The sequence below is a fragment of the Vicugna pacos genome, chromosome X, assembly GCF_048564905.1.
Source record: "Vicugna pacos chromosome X, VicPac4, whole genome shotgun sequence".
NCBI classification, from domain to species: Eukaryota; Metazoa; Chordata; class Mammalia; order Artiodactyla; family Camelidae; genus Vicugna; species Vicugna pacos.
The window spans coordinates 4,351,447-4,369,907 of NC_133023.1; the positions used below are offsets into that span (position 1 = coordinate 4,351,447).

Genomic DNA, 18,461 nt, shown 5'->3' on the forward strand with positions numbered 1-18,461 from the left:
TAAAATTTTTATCTAGTGGCTCTTATCAATTACTGCCAAAGATATATTTAATTCCTCTACGATAATTACAGACTTGTCTATAACTCTTTTTATTTCTTTCAATTTTTACTTTATATATTTTAAAGCTTTGCTGTGCTTTTCTCACCATATATTTTATTTATCTAGCAGAGTCATTCTTAAAATACATTTTGTCTAAAAAGACAACTGCACTAGTTTTTGTTCATTTTGGGTGGACAAGGTTTATTTTTTCCATCAGTTTATTTCAGTATCTTTATATGTTTTCACTTTAGATATGAAAATACCCTAATATATTTACTCGTTCACCTGTTGATGGACTTTCGGGCTGTTTCCTATTTTTGGCTCTTGTGACTCAAGTGGCTGTGAACATTCGTGTACAAGTCTTTGTGTGAACATACGCTTTTATTTCCCGTGGGTAAATATTTTGGAGCAGGTATACTGTTTTCCATGGTGGCTGCACCAACTTACCTTCCCACCAACGGCGTAGGCGGGTTCCCTTTTCTCCACAGCCTCGCCAACACTTGTTTCTTCTGTTCTTTTTGATGATGGCCATGCTGGCAGGTGTGAGATGATAGCTCATTGTGATTTTGATTTGCATTTCTTTGCAGTGCTTCTGCCCATATTTTAAATGGGTTCGTCGGTTCTTTGTTTGCTTTTTAATTGAAGTACAGTTGATTTAAAATGTTGTGTTAGTTTCTGGTGTACAGCATGGATGGACCCGTTGCAGAATACCGGAATTTTTAAATGTCCGTTAACTAAGGAGACTTGACAGAAGCTAACTATAGACTGAGGCAAGTCCAGAAATTACACTGTACAGGAAGAAAATATCTGGATAGAGGAGTCCCATTGTCAAAAAATGCTATTTTTGTTTTTGGTGCCGAAGTAACAATGTCAGATTCAAAGAGAAACAGGTCCTTTTCTTTTTTTTTTAACACACAGCCACATTTTAGGTAGAAAATATGCTTATCTTTAAGAAAGTTACAGGAGGTAGAAGGATTTATGATCTAGGGACAAGGCTTACAATGTTTGCGAAACTGATTTCATGGTAGAACAGAATTAGATTTCGCATGCCTTTAATTTTAGGGGGAGTAAGCTCCATTAACTTTGAAGGTTACCCACTCCTGAATGATAGCTTGATCGCTGAGACTTGGAGGAAACTCGAAGCGGTTTTATTTCTACGCTGGAGAAAGAAGCAAGAGTGCTTTGTGTTTCGTCTGCATTTCCTTTTCCATATCATTTTAGGAGAGTCTCTTACCACTATTTCCATCACTTGTTCTATGTATCTGTGTCCTGGTATCTTTTTAAGTGTTTAATAGTTTCTGAAATTGTTAATATAGTCTGAGTTTTTATATTTTAATATTTAATGATCTTACACAAATCAAGTACTCTATTATGTCCAAAAGTTGCTTTCATGGTCCCTGAATTGGTTCTCAGTCACCTCTGTCCCCTAGCAGAGGAACATCTGGCAGTTCCTGGGGGCATTTTGGGTCACAACTGGGAGGGAGTTGTTACTGGCGTTCAGTGGGTACAGACCAGGGCTACGGCTCGATATCCTGTGAAGTCAGGACAGCCCCACCACGAAGAGTCATGCAGCCCCACCTGTCAGCAGTGCTGATGCTAAGTAACCCTGCTTTAGGAATTCCCCTTTCTAATGCTTCTGTTGGCCCATCTGACTGGTCAGGAAGTGAGCAAGAACTTGTCAGGTCGGGAAGTCTATACTGATAGTTCTTCCATCCAGTATTCTGTGGAGGTGGGGTTAGGTACTGAAGAGAAAGCCTCAGATTTAGTCCTTAAAATCCGAAGTACACGCCAAGACAATGTGGACCAACCAACATAAAAGGAGAAACCAGGCGACAGGAAATTAACCAAAACATGTCATTGGGTAAAGAACACGTGTTCTAGAAAAGTAGAGAAAAGAAGGATTATGATTTGAAAAAATGAACTAGGTCATGTGACAGTTTTCTCTAAAAACCCTTGTAAAAGGCTCCACTTTCAATAACTTATCATTTCCTAGAGTCCTTCTTTCACGCTCAAATCTCCATGAGCCCCCTCTTATCTTTTTCATAGATTGCTCTGATTTTTCTTTGCGGTGCTCACAATTTGAAATTCTAGTTGTATTTTTAAATCTTGGCTACATCCCTAGGACACAGGTGTTTTTGTGTGAGGGTGTTTGTTTGTTTGTTTGCTAACGAGTGCCGTGACCCTGGTGCACAGCAGATGCATCCTCACTGTTGTCCAAGGACCGTGACTGTCCCTTGTTGTGGTCCTTAGAGGGTGGGGAGAATTTTGTGTTCTCAAGGAGGAGGCAGTGATGGCAGATGGATGCAAGTGTGACTGAAGAGTGTGCCTACCTTAGATGCTGGGCAGAAATAAGATGAACTTCCCAGTAGAGAATGCTTTAATGGGATCCGATGATTATGATGTCTTGACCTTGGAGGAATTTAGACCTCATGGCGTAGCTGATAGGGACAGAAACTGTTAAGCAGGAGCAAGACGCACGAGAAGCTGTGTTTGTGAAACGTAAAATAATCTTCCATGGAGATTTTATTCTTGAGACCTAAACTCAGTGTAGGTAATCATCCCTTGCCTAGTTCATTGTCATACATACTAGGTCCCTCCTCCAAAAATGTCTTCCCTTGTATGCCTGCCAGAAGAGGCATGATGTGTATCAAGAATGTTAACGGGGAGAGGGTAGAGCTCAGTGGTAGAGCACGTGCTGAGCATGCACGAGGTCCGGGGTTCAATCCCCAGTACCTCCATCAAAAAAAAAAAAAAAAAAGTAAATAAATGAATGTAATTACCTCCCCTGGAGGAAAAAAAAAAAAAAGAATGTTAAGAATGAAGTTCAACCCCAAGGAGCTTCCTCTTGACTTACTTTGCATTTGTTTTCTTTGAATTGCAGTGTGTTTTGGTTTTGAAGAGCTTCTCTCTAAAACCCAACATCATAATTATTAGCAGGTAGTTGGCTACTTTTGCTGGGCCATGACTGCATTATGTGACTCTATCAGTTTCCAGTATCTTAGCCACATGTTATTTGGGGAAATTTTGCCTCTCTCCTTGTTTTTTTAAGTTTTGAATGAAGTTCCTGTGTTTCTCACTTTTTCTGGAAGACAGAATGTTGGAAAGGTCATGACAAATGGGAAGTAGTACATGGGAACACAAATTTTGTCATAGATTTTTGTTGCCCGCCCCCAACTTCTGTCGCCTCTAGGTGAATTCCCTACGATGTGCAGAACCTAATGTGGAAGGTGCATTTCCCACTCAAGATCCACCAACTCTGCACTCTTCTTAATTCTTTGAGTTTGCTTTTGATTCCCGAGTTCTGCTCCTTTGTATTTTATGCGAGACTCTGCCTACCAGGCCTTCTTTCGTGCCAAGTGAATTTCTAAGTCCCTCTTACCTTATGATATCATTCTAATCTTAAACAGATATGATCATTTTCTCTTTTTTTTTTCCCCAGTGTAGACATTCTTCAGAGACAGGTCCACCAGCCTCCATCTTCCACGTCACCCTCTGCTCTTGCCTGCAAGAGGGCTGTCCGTGAGGACTGCTTGTTTGTGTCTCTGTGATTCTGTCGTAGTCCCCGTCTCATCGAGGGGGTCCAAGGATGGACTGCAGCCCAGGGGGGAGATGCTTCAAGTTCATTTCCCTTAGAGGGCCCAAGACTGGGTTCATGGGTGTGTGGCGTCTGCTTAGAAAGACCCATATGTCAGGACCCTGTGCTTGAGTTTAATGTTCTTCTGCCACTGTCTTGAAATTCTTGATAACTGTGAACAAGGGGTCCTCACATTTTCATTTTTCATGGGGCCCCTTCATTCAGTCTACTGACTGCCTACTCATTTGGCCGACAGTCCAAACAAACTGTGTAAACCACACTGAGTTGCGTATTTGCATGCAACTTTGACACTGTTTTTTTCCCTTATAATACATATCTTCAAACCTTTCTCTAAATTTCCTTTTTACCTTACTATTAAATACAGATTCTGCCCCCAATTATTGTTAATCATTTGAATTGTACAGTTTATAGATGGTTAAGTAAGCTGCAGCTAATTCATAATATAAATAAGAAAGAGTATTTTTAAAATAGCTTATGATATGATGTCCTTATCAACAATTAATGACTTATGACACATATATTTTTAATATCCTGAACATTTTATCTGATATTGCAATGTGGCTTTAATAAGCTAACCTGCTGTTTCCTTAGAACTTCTTCCATGGACTCATTACTAGATCCTTTTGTATATAAAATTAACTCTCCCTACCTTTCACTCTTCATTTCCTATTTGGTTAAGAACATCGCCTCCCCCAAACCCACCCCGACCAGGTCGCCCGAGTGGAGACGCCAGAATCGTCATCTCAGTCCCATCAGCCACCACAGTTGATGGAATCCATGGTCAACATCTCTTGAGCGTCCCCTTTGCTCTCGTCATTGCCACAGTCTTAGCTGAGGTATGTCCATTACCACAAGAGTTTTCTCTCTGCTCTTCGGCTGCCGTCTGTCTGTACAGGAGCCAGGAGGATCTTTGTAACACATCAGCCTTGTCATCCCTCTGCTTAGAACCCAGGAGGAGACATTCCTCATTTCCTGTGAGATGCAGCCCCCAACCCTGCAACGAGGCATCCGAGTCCTGGGGGAACCTTCCTTCATGAGTGGGTCGCTACACAGTTGCCCACGTCTGACCTCTTTCACTTTGCTGCCCTTCCTGGAAAGGACACCCCCCCGGCCTTCTTTTCTCGGCTAACGCCTCCTCGTCCTCACAGCCTCACCCTCGCCTTCGGGGAGACTTTGCTCTTCCTGTCTCCTGGGCTGTTACCTGACTGCTCACAGGTCCCCACGCCATCCTGGGCTTGCCGCTGCCCCCACACCCTTTATGTTGCAGCTCTCTTCATGAGGGTGTTGTGTCTGTGAGGCCCCACGTGTGATTCAGTCAGACAGAAAGGATCTCTGTGGAACCCCGGACTACCTGCGACTCAGCGTAGTAACCGAGAGGAGGGAGCGACTGAATACGTGTTTATGAGGATGCTCTCTTAAACTCTCTCGAACGTCTTTGTCGCCTGCTGCTGTAATCACCCTGAAGTCGTTTCATTCAGACCTCAATGCTTTCTACTTGAAAACCAATGAAAAAAAATCCCCTTTGTCTAGATAAGCATTGACAGAAATTGTAACAATTGAGAACCTACTTCCCACCAAATAATGCAAGAAGATAGCCTGCTCAGCTTCTTAAGTGTCCGTAAAGCTCCCACTACCCTGGAAGGTCCTTTGGAAAACACTGTTGTTTTTTGGAGTGGTTGGCGGGCAGGTAATTAGCTTTATTTATTTACGTATTTATTTAAACGGAGGCCCTGGGGATTGAACCCACGACCTTGTGGATGCTAAGCATACACTCTGCCACTGAGCTACGCCCTCCCCCCAGAAAATACTATTCTTTCCCCAGTAACATACTTCCCCAGACTGGAGATAATCTATAAGCTGTCACATTAATGATAAGTAGTACGTTTTCATTATTTACATCCAAATCCTTGAGTTTCAAATTAACAACACTTGAAGGAGACCTGCTCACGCAAGTGAAATTTGAATTGTAGATTAAGTGACACTTTGGAAGGGCTAGGTCACGTTGTAGCTTCTCAGCGCCACCAAGATTTAATTTATGTAGTGTCATCGCGAAGAGAGGACTCTAATGGCTTTTTAATTATTCTCAACTTCAAAGAATAAATGGGAGAGAGACCAGTTCCCAGACAAAGGAAGGAAATATTGGAAGCTGAATGGAGATAATTATGCAGCAATGCCCTAGCAAAAGTATCTGAGAACTTGAGAGCGTGCGGCTCTTTCCTGCCCATCCAGCGCAGACGGTAGAACACAGCTGTAATCTTCCTCCTCTTCCTTATCACCACGCTCCGTTCTCAAAGGCTGGTGATCATAGTAAGTCACGGAAAACTCAGAAAGCTGAGGTGACATTTTCAGGGGAGACTGCTGGGCTGTGGATGAAGCAGTTTGCCGTGTCTGTGTCTAGGAGTCAGAGAGAGAGTGACTTGGACACAACGCCTTCAGAAACATCCACAGTAAATATTGTCCAAAATGAAATGCTGTAAACGTTGTGGTGATAGCAGGAAAATGTTATAAGCTTAGGTCTCTTGAGCACGTTTGGGGGGAAGAATTCTGGCCATACTTTGCTCTGTAACCACTGATCCATTGCCCTTCAACGCTGAAGGTGGATGTTGAGTAAAATGTGAGTTTCAAAGGTAGCTGTCCTTCATACATGATTCTTTTTTAGTTATAGACTATAAAGCTTGTTTGATAGCTCATTCTCTCTGAGGACATGAAACCGGTATGTTCAGCAAGCAAATGCATTTCTTAATAATGATAGTGACCGTTTATTGAATCTTGGTAGTAAGTCTAGAAATTTGCTTCCAAAAGGGCAATTCTGAGGGGCCTTAGAGATACAGAGAGATCCAGTTTTGTTCCAGTGAAAGTAAAGATAAAGAACAGGCGGGGGGAGGGTATAGCTCAGTGGTAGAGGGTGTGCTTAGCATGCACAAGGGCCTGGGTTCAATCCCCAGGACCTCTGCTAAGGAATAAATAAATAAATAATCCTAATTACCTCCACCTCGCCCCCCAAAAAACCAAAAAACAAAGCCGAAAAAAGCTTTTAAAAAAAGACCTAAATAAATAACAAAATCTAGTAAAAAAAAAAAAAAAGAACAAATGGAGGGCCAAAGAGGTGCATTACAGAAGCAGTGAAGAACTGTGTAAAGCCCAAATATGGATGTCATTCTTATGAATACAGCACGTGGACAAAAGACCTCTCCTCCAGCCATCCTTACTGCCCAGCAAAAACTCCATGAAGAGCATCTTTGGTGAAATCGGATGTGTGCATGTCTTTGTTAAATAAAACGCTTTATAAGCCAAGACATAAAGTGTTAGTCTCAGGGCAGAAACGCCCAGCCAGGCACAGTGTGGTGACATTATTTTTTGCAGGCAGTTTCTCTTACTTACATCGTGTGTAGTTGGGTAGAGTCTTCAGCACCAGCTGAAATGAAGCTGCATGCACATTTGCAGAACCTTCCTATGACATGTCTGCAAGTGCTGGTTTTCTGACTTAAAAGTGTTAAGACTTTTATTCCCTGTAAATGTCAACGTGGTATCAGTGATGCAGGGAAAGGTTTACAGTTGTGAAGTTTTCAAAACCTTCAGTTACAAGGCTCAAGGAAACAGTTACAAGTGAAGATATTTCTTCCTAGGGAAAGGGAAAAAAAAAATAAAAAAGAAAGAACACATTTAGTTAGGAGGTTCTCCTGATACCCAAGAATTATTTTATTGAACCCACTTCTAATACATAACAGGTGCATGTGCATTTTTGTGTTTGTACTTTCTGTCCCAGATTGTGAGCAAAAATGTCTTCTAATTCAGTCTCTTGCTAAAAGGTTAATGTCCCATTTTTTTAAAGTCATCGGGCAGGACTCATTGGCTTCCGATACGGTAAATAAACTGCTGGTCCTGGAAAATGTTCCCATGAATGTGGTCTCAGGAACGGTCGTGAAAACGGGAGTCCTTAGGTGCTGTGGACAGAAAGGTCTTTTAGTTCCATGTTAGTTCCTTCCTAACACACTCTCTCTCTCTCTTTTTTTTTTTTTCGGTGGGGCCCGTATTTAGGTTTATTTGTTTATTCTTAGAGGAGGGGCTGGGGATTGACCCCAGGACCTCATGCATGCTAAGCACGCGCCCTACCACTTGAGCTGTACTCTCCCCACCCCCCAGCACATTCTTTTATTGAGAATATGGACGCGATGTATATAGAATGGAGCTGGAGGTATTTATTTGTTCTACAGTGTGTCTTTCTTCCATTGCTGTTTCTACTGGACACCTTTGACTTCCCTCTTCTCCGGGCAGAGGTATCATTTTCAGTCGCAGTCCCTCTCCCCTCCTCTCCAGAAATACACACCCAAGGAAGAAGCTGTGTTAGGGCAGCGGGTGATGCAAACTTGCGGGAGATCTCAGGAAGGTGACCCTCTACTGCAAAATGGCAGAGACGTGCACAGATGGGCAACCCAACCCTCGTTAGGCAGACGTCAAGAAAGAGACCAAAAGGCAGGAAGCATTAGCATCTCTGAGCATAGAAATCTCTCAAAAGGCCATGAAATAAATCACCTCTAAGGCCAATGGGATGAAACACGAGTGTTCCGTGTGTCAGGCCACCACAGCCAAACCCCTTCCTGCGTTTCTCCAAATTGCAGGGCATCCTAGCCACTGCAGGATTCAGACATGGACATGTGGCATCCGTCTATGCAGGGATGTAAAATGCTACAAACAGAATGGGATACGTTTACCTGCTGGTGTGAACTGTGGGTTAATTTCTCAAGGATGCAAGAGAACCTTTCCCTTTTGTGGCGGCTCTTGAAAACAAAGAGGTCATGTTCTCTGCTTGCTACCCGACTTCTGCTATTATTAAAAATTCAGAACATGAATTTTCCAGGAATTTTTTTTTTCAGAATTCCAAGACATGAAATAATGCGGCAAAGGGTAAAACATTCTATGGGAATTAATGAATGTCTTTTTATTAAACTTTATAGTGAAATGTTCCAGTTTTATGTCAGCAGATTCTGTGTTATGCACGGTTTCTTTGCCAGTGATTTATAAGCATTGCATAGCTTAACGGCAAAACTAAATGGCTGTTATTAAGTAAACGGATTGGAGGCAGGACTTTCTCTTGCCTCCCTTTGCATGATTTTGGTTCTCAAGTTTAAACCGGATCTTTGGGTGCAACTGACATAATGAGAACTTCGGAGTGTTTGGGTTTCCTGTGTAAAGACACATGTGTTCCCATTACTCAGATTGTCCCTCTGGCCTTCTTTATCTATTCAAATTCCAGCTGTACTTGAAGGCATTCATTTCTTGGCTGTTCCTGTCTGCTGGTATTTCTCGCGCGTGTGCTAACAGAATTCTCGCTCCTTGGAACCTGCTCTGCTTTTTGACTTTTTGCAAATCTGTTTTGCATTTATACTGTAAGATCTTAAGCTTTTAAGGTGGGCCCCCTGTCTTATTTATTGATTTTTTTTAATCCTCCTAGGACCCAAAGAATGCATAACGTTGACTGAATTGTTAACAGTACCCAACCATGTGGTGCCTAGCTGCTTGGGACCTTAGGATAAAAATGAAATCTGCATAAATAAATATATTTATTTATTCACTCTTTTTCTTTTTTTTGCCCTTTTATAGTTGCTTTCTAGATTTGAAAATGATAACATGATTATACATTTTAACAACAGGATTACGGTACGTGTTTCTTACATTGAAAAATGACATTTAATTAACAGTTATAAGAATGTGTATCATTCATGGAATTTAAGATTTCAACTCATGCTAATAATTCTAATTGCTGAAACTAGAAAAAATATCAATATTAAAATTCAATATTAATCAGTAAAGGGCATTGATAGAAAACTACCTGTATTGTAATTCCAGGCATTTGCAATTAAATCCCATTTTTTAAGTACGCCAAGAAAACGGAATACAGAGGGTAGTGAGTGTTGACTGATGTGCTATTCATCATGATAAGCTACTTAAGTCTAAGATTCATGTTCCCATACAGATGTAACTCACTGGAAGATGTATTACTGAGATTAAAATTCAATCTTTGCCTTGCCTTCCCCAAAAATGAAGAAGAAATCAAACCCAATTGCACCTTGGACGTTTAATAACAAATAGCAATAACAAATATTTATTTTAAGTAGGCAGTGATCCATCTGGGAAAATGAGTATGAACACTGATAAAGAAGAATATGAATTACAGAAACAAAAGAAGACCAAGACACCCCCCCACACACTTTGAGATGTATCATTTGCCATGATTTATGCACACTTGCTGTTCATGTAAGGTAGACAGCTCTTCAGACCCCACAAGGCATAAGTAGGGAGTGAACACGTGTGAGAAACTCACCAGACATCTGTGATTATCCAGCAAGAATATGCTCGCTAACAATGCCGTTCAGAGACCCTTCCAGGAAGGATCAATTTTATTTTTTTAATTCAAGTGTAGTCAGTTATAATGTGTCAATTTCTAGTGTACAGCATAGTGTCCCAGTTATGCATATACATACAGATATTAGTTTTCATATTCTTTTTCATTAAAGGGGTTTTTGTTTGTCTTTTAAATTTTTATTTATTTACTTTTATTATTTTAGGGGGGGTAGTTAATTAGTTTTTTTTATTTATTTATCTTTGGAGAGGGTGCTGCGGATTGAACCCAGAATCTTGTGCGTGCTAAGCATGTGCTCTACCACTTGAGCTACACCCTTTCACCAAAGGTCATTATGAAATATTGAATACAGTTCCCTGTGCTATACAGAAGAAATTTGTTCATTTTTGAAAATCTGTTTTTATATATAATGTCTAACATTTGCAAATCTGAAACTCCCAAATTTATCCCTCCCCACCCCTTTTCCCCTGTAACCATAAGATTGTTTACTGTGTCTGGGAGTCTGTTTCTATTTTGTACATGAGTTCATAGTGTCCTTTTTTTTCTTTTTTCTTTTTTTTTAGATTCCACATATGAGTAATATCATACGGTATTTTTCTTTTTCTTTCTGGCTTACGTCACTTAGAATGATAATCTTTAGGTCCATCCATGTTGCTGCATATGGCATTATTTTATTCTTTTTTATGTCTGAGTAGTATTCCATTGTATAAATATACAGCAGCTTCTTTATCCAGTCATCTGTCAATGGACATTTATGTTGTTTCCATGTCTTGGCTATTGTAAATAGTGCTGCTATGAACATTGGGGTGCAGGTGTCTTTTTGAAGTAGGATTCCTTCTGAATATATGCCCAGGAGCATGATTCTTGGGTCGTACGGTAGCTCTACTTTTAATATTTGCCCCACTGAAGAAACTTTCAAATGTTCATAGCAGCACTGTTTTGAATAGCCAAGACATGGAAACAGCCTAAATGTCCATCAACAGATGACTGGATAAAGAAGAGGTGGTATATTTATACAATGGAATACTATTCAGCCATAAAAACCGACAACATAACGCCATTTGCAGCAACATGGATGCTCCTGGAGAATGTCATTCTAAGTGAAGCAAGCCAGAAAGAGAAAGAAAAATACCATATGAGATCACTCATATGTGGAATCTAAAAAAAAAAAAGAAAAAGGAACATAAATAAAAAACAGAAACAAACTCATAGACATAGAATACAAACTTGTGGTCGCCAAGGGGGCAGGGGTGGGAAGGGACAGAGTGGGAGTCTGAAATTTGTAGATACTGACAGGCATATGCAGAATAGATAAACAAGATTATACTGTATAGCACAGGGAAATATATACAAGATCTTGTGGTAGTTCACAGCGAAAAAAATGTGACAATGAATATATGTATGTTCATGTATAACTGAAAAATTGTGCTCTACACTGGAATTTGACACAACATTGTAAAATGACTATAACTCAATAAAAAAAAATACTGAAAAAAAAAGTTCCCCAGTCTTTGAAACAATATTTTCTCAGAAAGGCTACAGTAAAAAGTGTTTGTTCTAAGTATTTCTCTCCTTGCCTGAGTATATGCATGGCTTCGGCTTTTGGAAAACAAGAGATGACAGGAACCATAAGACAGGAATGCACGTGATTTTAGAAATGTCCACTGGACTGAGTCATTAGGGGACATTGGTCTGTTCATGTAAACGTGATGGAGACCCAGTCACTACCGAGCGATTCATTACCTAAAAGGTGTTGGAAAACATGCCAAGTTTATGAGTGGCATACCATTAACCCTTTTGAGTTAGCTGTGTCCTTTATGTTTGCGACTAGGAACGACATCCAAGGAGTTTTGACTCCTCTTATTACTTCGTAAGTAAAATGATGCTCTGTATTAATAAATTAAAAATCAACATTTAAATCCACCCGTGTGCCAAGTATGGGCATTAGTCTACAGGCTCAGGAAGGCAGAGGCGGGAAGATGGAAGTAGTAACTGTCCACATTCCCATCTGTCATTCCTGACAACTAAAGTGAATATAGTGGCTTCCTTTTTCCATCCGCTTATTATATTTTTGTTTCTCTTTAATTATCTCCAAAAGCATCTACTTGGTAACCCTAGCCATATGCCCTTACCTATGTGAAAAACCTATGTAACAAGCCTGTGAATTTATGCGTCTTTGGGGGTTTGTGCTACAAACTGTGAAATTGTAATATATCAACCCTGAACACCACCTTGGACCCTCAGCATCAAAAACCACACCAGAAGATGTTGGCCTTTTAGACTAAAGATCTATGAATACCTGGAGGATGAACTGGACGATCTGATTTACATTGTCTGGTCACAATGTCACGATCTCTGCAAAAATGACTGTTTTGAATGTGAACGTCTTCATCTCAAAATACTGACATCGACAGTAGAGTAAAAACTGAACCTTGCCTAACATCTTTTGCTACTTTTTTCTTTTGGTTTTGTTTGTTTGTTTATTTGTTTTTTGGTTTCTGTAACAATGCTAGGATTAGACGGTGTTAAAAATAAACAACGTGGGGGAGGGTGTAGCTCAGTGGCAGAGTGCACGCTTAGCTTGCATGAGGTTCTGGGTTCAATCCCCAGTACCTCCGTTAAAAAGTAAGTAAATAAATAAACCTAATTACCTCCCCCCTTCAAAAAATAAGTGAAATAAAGATAAAGTAAATAAATCTATTTTTAAAACAAACAAACAACGCAATTGTTATTATAATTTGGAAAACTTTGGAAATGTTTAGTGCTGTACTTTTGAAAGAGAATTACGTGACGGTCAAGACACATTTTATTCTTTGGAAACAGGTCCTGTAATCTGGGTCCAGTCGCGCTTCGTCTTTCCCTGGAGGGATCTTACCCGCGTCTGTATCCCAGAAGCGTAGTTGGTTCAGCCACCGTGACAGCCAGTGTCCTCATAACTGGGCAGGAAAAAACATCCCGTTAGGATAGACGTTTCTGCTCGAAACAAAGCAGATGGTATGCGCTCTCCAAGAGGTGAAGTGGGGTGGGGGAGGGATAGGAGAGGAGAGCAGAAATAAAGACCAGAGATTACAGGAGCATCATATAGCAACGTGCTTCTGGACTTTGCTTCTCTCTCTCCTCTCACTTTCCTGGGGTCATACAATGTGCTTTTCTTAAAACAAATATAATAAAGAAACACACTGTGCCCCAAGAAGGAGATGGAGAACGGAGATGATCGTTCTCAACTTTCTCCTGGCGGCTCCCTTGTAAAGTTGCTGTTGGCGCACTGCGGCCGTCCCAGCACGCAGTACAGATCAGAGTCATTTAATCAGTGAAGTCTGGTTTAGACTCATCTCCATCATCCCCTAAATATTATTTGGGGAGGGAACTGTAGAACATGGTCAGCATTCAGCCATGGCCATTTTGTACAGCTCATCGTGTCTCTCTATAAGTAAGCTGAGTTAATACCAAGAAATACATGAATGGTCTTTTTAAAAAAGCGGACTAGGGGGCTTCAGGGCAGTTGCGTTTTGCTCGCCGTCATGGTCCAGGCGTGCTCGCTGTTGCTTGCCCTGGCTGGTGTGCGTCATAAATACCCCTACCTCTGCTTCTCCTCTTCTTCTGGGAACATGGAAGGAAAAGTCCATGCCTCTGAAGGCACACTTGCTCAGGTGACTCCCTCGGACTTTTCGTGATGAAACACACGGAAAGTGACGGGCATTGCTTCTGGGCTGAAGTACTCACCGTTCCTTGCCTCTCTGCTCGTCTGCCACTGCAACGCCTGATGCTTCATGTTGAGATGCGGCATCGTAAGATGGTAACACCTCCTCAGTCAGGCCTGTGAGGACTAAGGATGAGCAGACTCTTTCTGCCAACCACACTGGGGACGGAGTGTCAGCAAGAAGAAACCTTTGTTTTACACCAGTGAGATTGCAGAGTGGTTAGACACTGTCGTGTGACCTGGCTTATTGTGGCTAAGAGAATCTTTGCAGAAAATTATGAAAGAAGGCGATACTCGATAATGCTTTCTGCTGATGATAAGTTTAAGGTAGGGATTTCTCTACATAAAATTTGTGGGGTATAAATTGGCATTCCAAAATCTCTGGCTGGTCCTGGAGATTACCACCCACTAGGAATCCTATTTGGAAATACCTTTTCCTGGGAGGTTATCAAAACTCCTGACATGAACTCTGAAGTTGTTGGACCCTTCCTGGCTGAATACATGGCTGTGGTGCTTTTCATGGAGTCAGAAAACCTGAGAGGGTAGGGTCTAGGTCTTTGCAGTGGTACACAGTTCCTGGCTATGTCTGAGCCATCAGATGCCGCAGTAAAAACATCTTGAGCATTTATAAGCACTCCCAGGACTGCTAGCAATTAATAATAAATGACACCCAGAATTGACTGTCCACAGTCAATACACAGAAATGTCATCTCTTTGGAGTGAAGCTATTTTGACATGTTAAGTCTCAGTATTAAACACAGCTGTCATTTCAGTATGCGTGGCTGAGGACGCAGGTAAAATCAGGATGTCGACCAAAAGGGGGAAGTTAAGACAGGCTTGATGCAAAGAGTTGATCTCAGTAGGAAAATAGGAGAAAGGGCGAATTTATGCAGAGAATACCCTCCACGTCATGCCTTTTATCCGCCAGGGGAGAAAACAGCTTTCAACGACTATGTTTATAGGTACAATTATAAATGTAGTTTAATCCTCTTGAATTTTAAGAAATCCAGGAGACGAAATCTGTCGCAAACACAGCGACAATAAGCCGAAGCTGCATCATTTAGGGCAGATAAAAGGCTTTTGCACAAAACATCCAGAAAGAAACAACATAAGCTCTGCTACTTTTTTTAAGCCAAGCTGTAGATCTCACAGGCAATTTTGCTAAAGTTCCCGTTTTGTGATGATAACGTTTATTGACGACATTTATTTTGATGTTGCACTAATCTCGTTTTAAATTAAATAACCGTAATTCTAAAAGAAGAAAAGGGCATACAGTGAGTTAGAACTGTTTCATCCGAACCTGGCTTTCTTTTTCAAGAAATCTGATTTTGTATGAAGAGAATTATTTGCCGCTTTGAACAGAAGTAGTGGTTGGAAATGCTTGAGTCATTTGCGTCAAATTTAAAGAAATAGTTTAGCGGATTCAAAACTTTAGTTCGTGAAAATTAAGTGACCGCGTGACCTTGGAGAGAGAGACAGTTTGGTGATCTGTAAAGAATGTCAAGGTCGTGACACAGGCGGAATTTCTCTTTTCTTTCATTCCCCTTCATTTCTCCACCCAGCGTCTGTGCCTTAAGGCCTGTCCCTAAACACCCCAAAGCTGTGTTTCCCTGCCCTGGACTCTGACTTTTCCTCTGGTCTCCAGCCCCTTCCTGCCTCCCCTCAGGGTCCTGTTTGAACGAGGGTGGCGACAGGGTGAGGTGAGACGTAAGCACTGCGATGAGTGCTCTGCTGACCTCGGGGCAGTGAGGCTTCTCCCTGATGGAATTTGCCAGTCTTTGGGGCTCTGAGGTTTTAACAGCATTTCTGGCTTCTGACAAGGAACTGGGACCCACCTTGCCCCCTGGAGAGCAATGCTCTACCTGTCTCCCCATTGCTGCGAAGAAGATCTTAGGGGTGCTGGCTGGAGGGGCAGGGGAATTGCACTTAAAGGCACTTGTCTTGTGCCTCAGGCTCTGGTCTGTGTAACCCCGGAGGGAGAGAAATGAGCAAGATGATGAGGAAACAGAGGAAGACAAGAGATAGAACGTGTAGACAAGGGCCACGACCAAGAATGGAGGGCGTGTTCATTAGAGCGGTGCTTTGCCATTCCCAGGGAACGGGGTGGGTGCCACGTGGGAAGAGGCAAGGAGGAAGAGCATGCCACCTTGCAAACGGGTGGGCGGAACCCCTGGAAACATGCACCTTCAGTGCCCTGAAGCTGTCTGGAGTCTCATCCACGCAGCCTTGCCTGGGCTTACCAGCTATGATGAAGGGCTTGATGTAAGCAGTATGGATATCAGTCTAACTCATTTCAGTGCCAAGTGGATCCCAATCAGCTGCCTCCTCCATCTTTCTTAGTTTACTCAAAATGCCACTGCCTTTCACTGGAACTTTTTTCTCTGTCTGCAAATGAGACAGTCTCTCTTTTCAAACTCCTAACTGTCGGCCCTCCAAGCATCCCATTTTCCGCTCCTCCTCGGTTTTCTATCAAGGTGGACGCTGCTACTTTATCCAAATCGACTGCACTGAGCACCTGATAAAGGTCTCACATTGTCCTGCACAACAACACAGCGACAAAGATCTTAAGACCTGGTTAGGTGTTTTTTTTTTTTTTCTTCCTTCTTTCAGATTTACGTTAATCATTACTTTACACAGCCTTTATTTACTCTTAATAAGGATTCAGGCATGAAATCAATATGCTATGATAGACTTGAAAGTCAAGTGGGTTTTGAATATGTTCCAAATTGTGAATGTGGTGGCTGTCTGAAGTGACAACTGGTTGGTTTGTTTTTGTTTTTGTTTTTGTGTTTTTTATAGGGGGGAGGTAATGAGGGTTATTTATTTATTTTTGATGGAGGCCCTGGGGATTGAACCCAGGACCTCGTGTATGCTAGGCATGTGCGCTACCACTGAGCTCTACCCTGCCCCAAGTGGCCGCTGGTTTGGACAGCTGGTTAGGAAGGCTGGTTAGTGCCCCCTTCTAAAATAACAAGGTTGAGGGTCAAACACAGTGCGTGCTGGTGGGTGTCTCTACCCACAATCCAAACCCTAACCCTGGAATCTGTCTTTTTTTTTTTTTTTGTAATTTTTGTTGGGGGGGAGGTAATTAGGTTTGTTTATTTATTTATGTATTTATTTATTTTGGATGGAGGTGCTGGGGATCGAACCCAGGACCTCGTGCATGCTAGGCAGACACTCTACCACAGAGCTGTACCCTCCCCACTGGAATCTGTCTTTAAACACACAGCAGGTCTCACTCAAGGGCCCAAACTCTCATGCCAACTTGATTCCACTCTGGGGGAAAGGGCTCAGAGCCCTGGCCTCATGCCTGGTGGGTGTGCAGCCTCCTTCAGAGGAAGGACAGAACCAATCCGGGCGGCTGACACAGAACCTAAGATCCATGTCCGTGATTATGCAAATCCATCCGATGTTGACACAAACAGAAGCTACCGACTGTTGCTGTAGGACTTTGCATTTGAATACTTGAGAGTCCTCTTCTCTGTTTATGGCTACCTTTGTTCCTCTGCTTCCTCCGAAGCCCTTTCCAGCTAATTGGCTTTCCTTGTACTGTAATCTGACATCAGAGAATAACTCGAGTACAAATTGCCCCACTTCTCAAGAAACGTGCGCTACCATATAATTGAAACTGTTTCAAGTCTTTTGCAAAGCTATTATGAAGCACTCGGTCTGAGTCTATTTTTATTTATTGCTGGGACTGGCTCGTCTCTTTAAGAGCCTCCCTGTGTCCCCAACAGGGGGAGGGGGTCCTTTTGCAGGAGAAAAGAGCAGAGATACCTGCAGTGTGACTGAGGGTGGAAAAGCCTTCCTTCCTTGATGCAAATGGGAGTGCAGCTTTAAAGACAGTTTCGTTGGTGCCTAGAATTGGTCACAAGCAGTCTATAATGAGTGATGGGAGGGGGAAGTTAGAGCTCAAGTGGTAGAGCTCATGCTCAGCATACACAAGGTCCTGGGTTCAATCCCCAGCACCTCCTCTAAAAATAAATAAATTAATTATCTCCCCTCACCAAAAAAAAAAAAAAGAGTGATGGGGACAAGGTCACTGACAAGGCCCTTCCTCTATGGTACCAGCTGAGTTACATCTCCCTAAAATTCATCAGGACCGCAAAATAATAAGATTGTATTTGGAGATGGGGTCCCTAAAAAGGTAATGAAGTCCTAGCCCTAATGCTGGGTGTCCTTATGAGAAGAGGACACTGGGACACAGACATGCACAGAAGTGATGAAAAAAATATCCATAAGGAAATAAATGTCTGTTTGTTAAATCCTTCAGTCTGTGACATCTGGTTGTGGCAGCCGAAGCAAAGTGATGCCCTGTGAAAGGGCACTTGTCATGTGTGCGGGCACCCGTGTGCGCGTGCGTGCATGCTGCGTCTGCATGTCCTTCGGGTAAACCCAGAGGACTGATGCACACCTGCCCGCTGATGAAGTGAGGAGAAGGACCTCGAGGTCGTCATGGCTTGGCACCGTGAGGCACGGTGGAAGGCAGAAGGACGGCGGCCTGCCCAATGAGTCCCACGCCCTTATTCCCAGCACCTGGGAAGACGTTGCATCCCACGGCAAAAGGGACTTTGCAGATGTGATTAAAGCCACTGGCCTTCAAGTAGGGAGATTATCCTGGATTATCTGAATGGGCTCTTTTGAATCTCTTGATCTCTTTAAAGTCCGGACCCGAAGGCAGAAATGTCAGTCAGAGACATACAGCAGCAGCAGAAGAGGAAGAAATACAGAGGCGTGAGAAGGAAGCCAGGCGTCCTCGGTGCTTC

General features: G+C 42.3%; 1 protein-coding gene across 2 annotated transcripts in view; it reads left to right on the forward strand.

Annotated features, from left to right (window-relative positions):
- Positions 1–18,461, forward strand: part of STS (steroid sulfatase) — a 371,683-nt gene that overhangs the window by 185,938 nt on the left and 167,284 nt on the right. The window contains exon 11 of one of the 2 annotated variants that reach the window (XM_072956014.1): positions 9,087–9,161. The exons of the other annotated variant lie outside the window; for it this stretch is intronic. The gene's annotated coding sequence lies outside the window, so the exon portion shown is untranslated. Of the gene's footprint in view, positions 1–9,086; positions 9,162–18,461 lie in introns of those variants that run through there. 2 annotated transcript variants of the gene reach the window in all.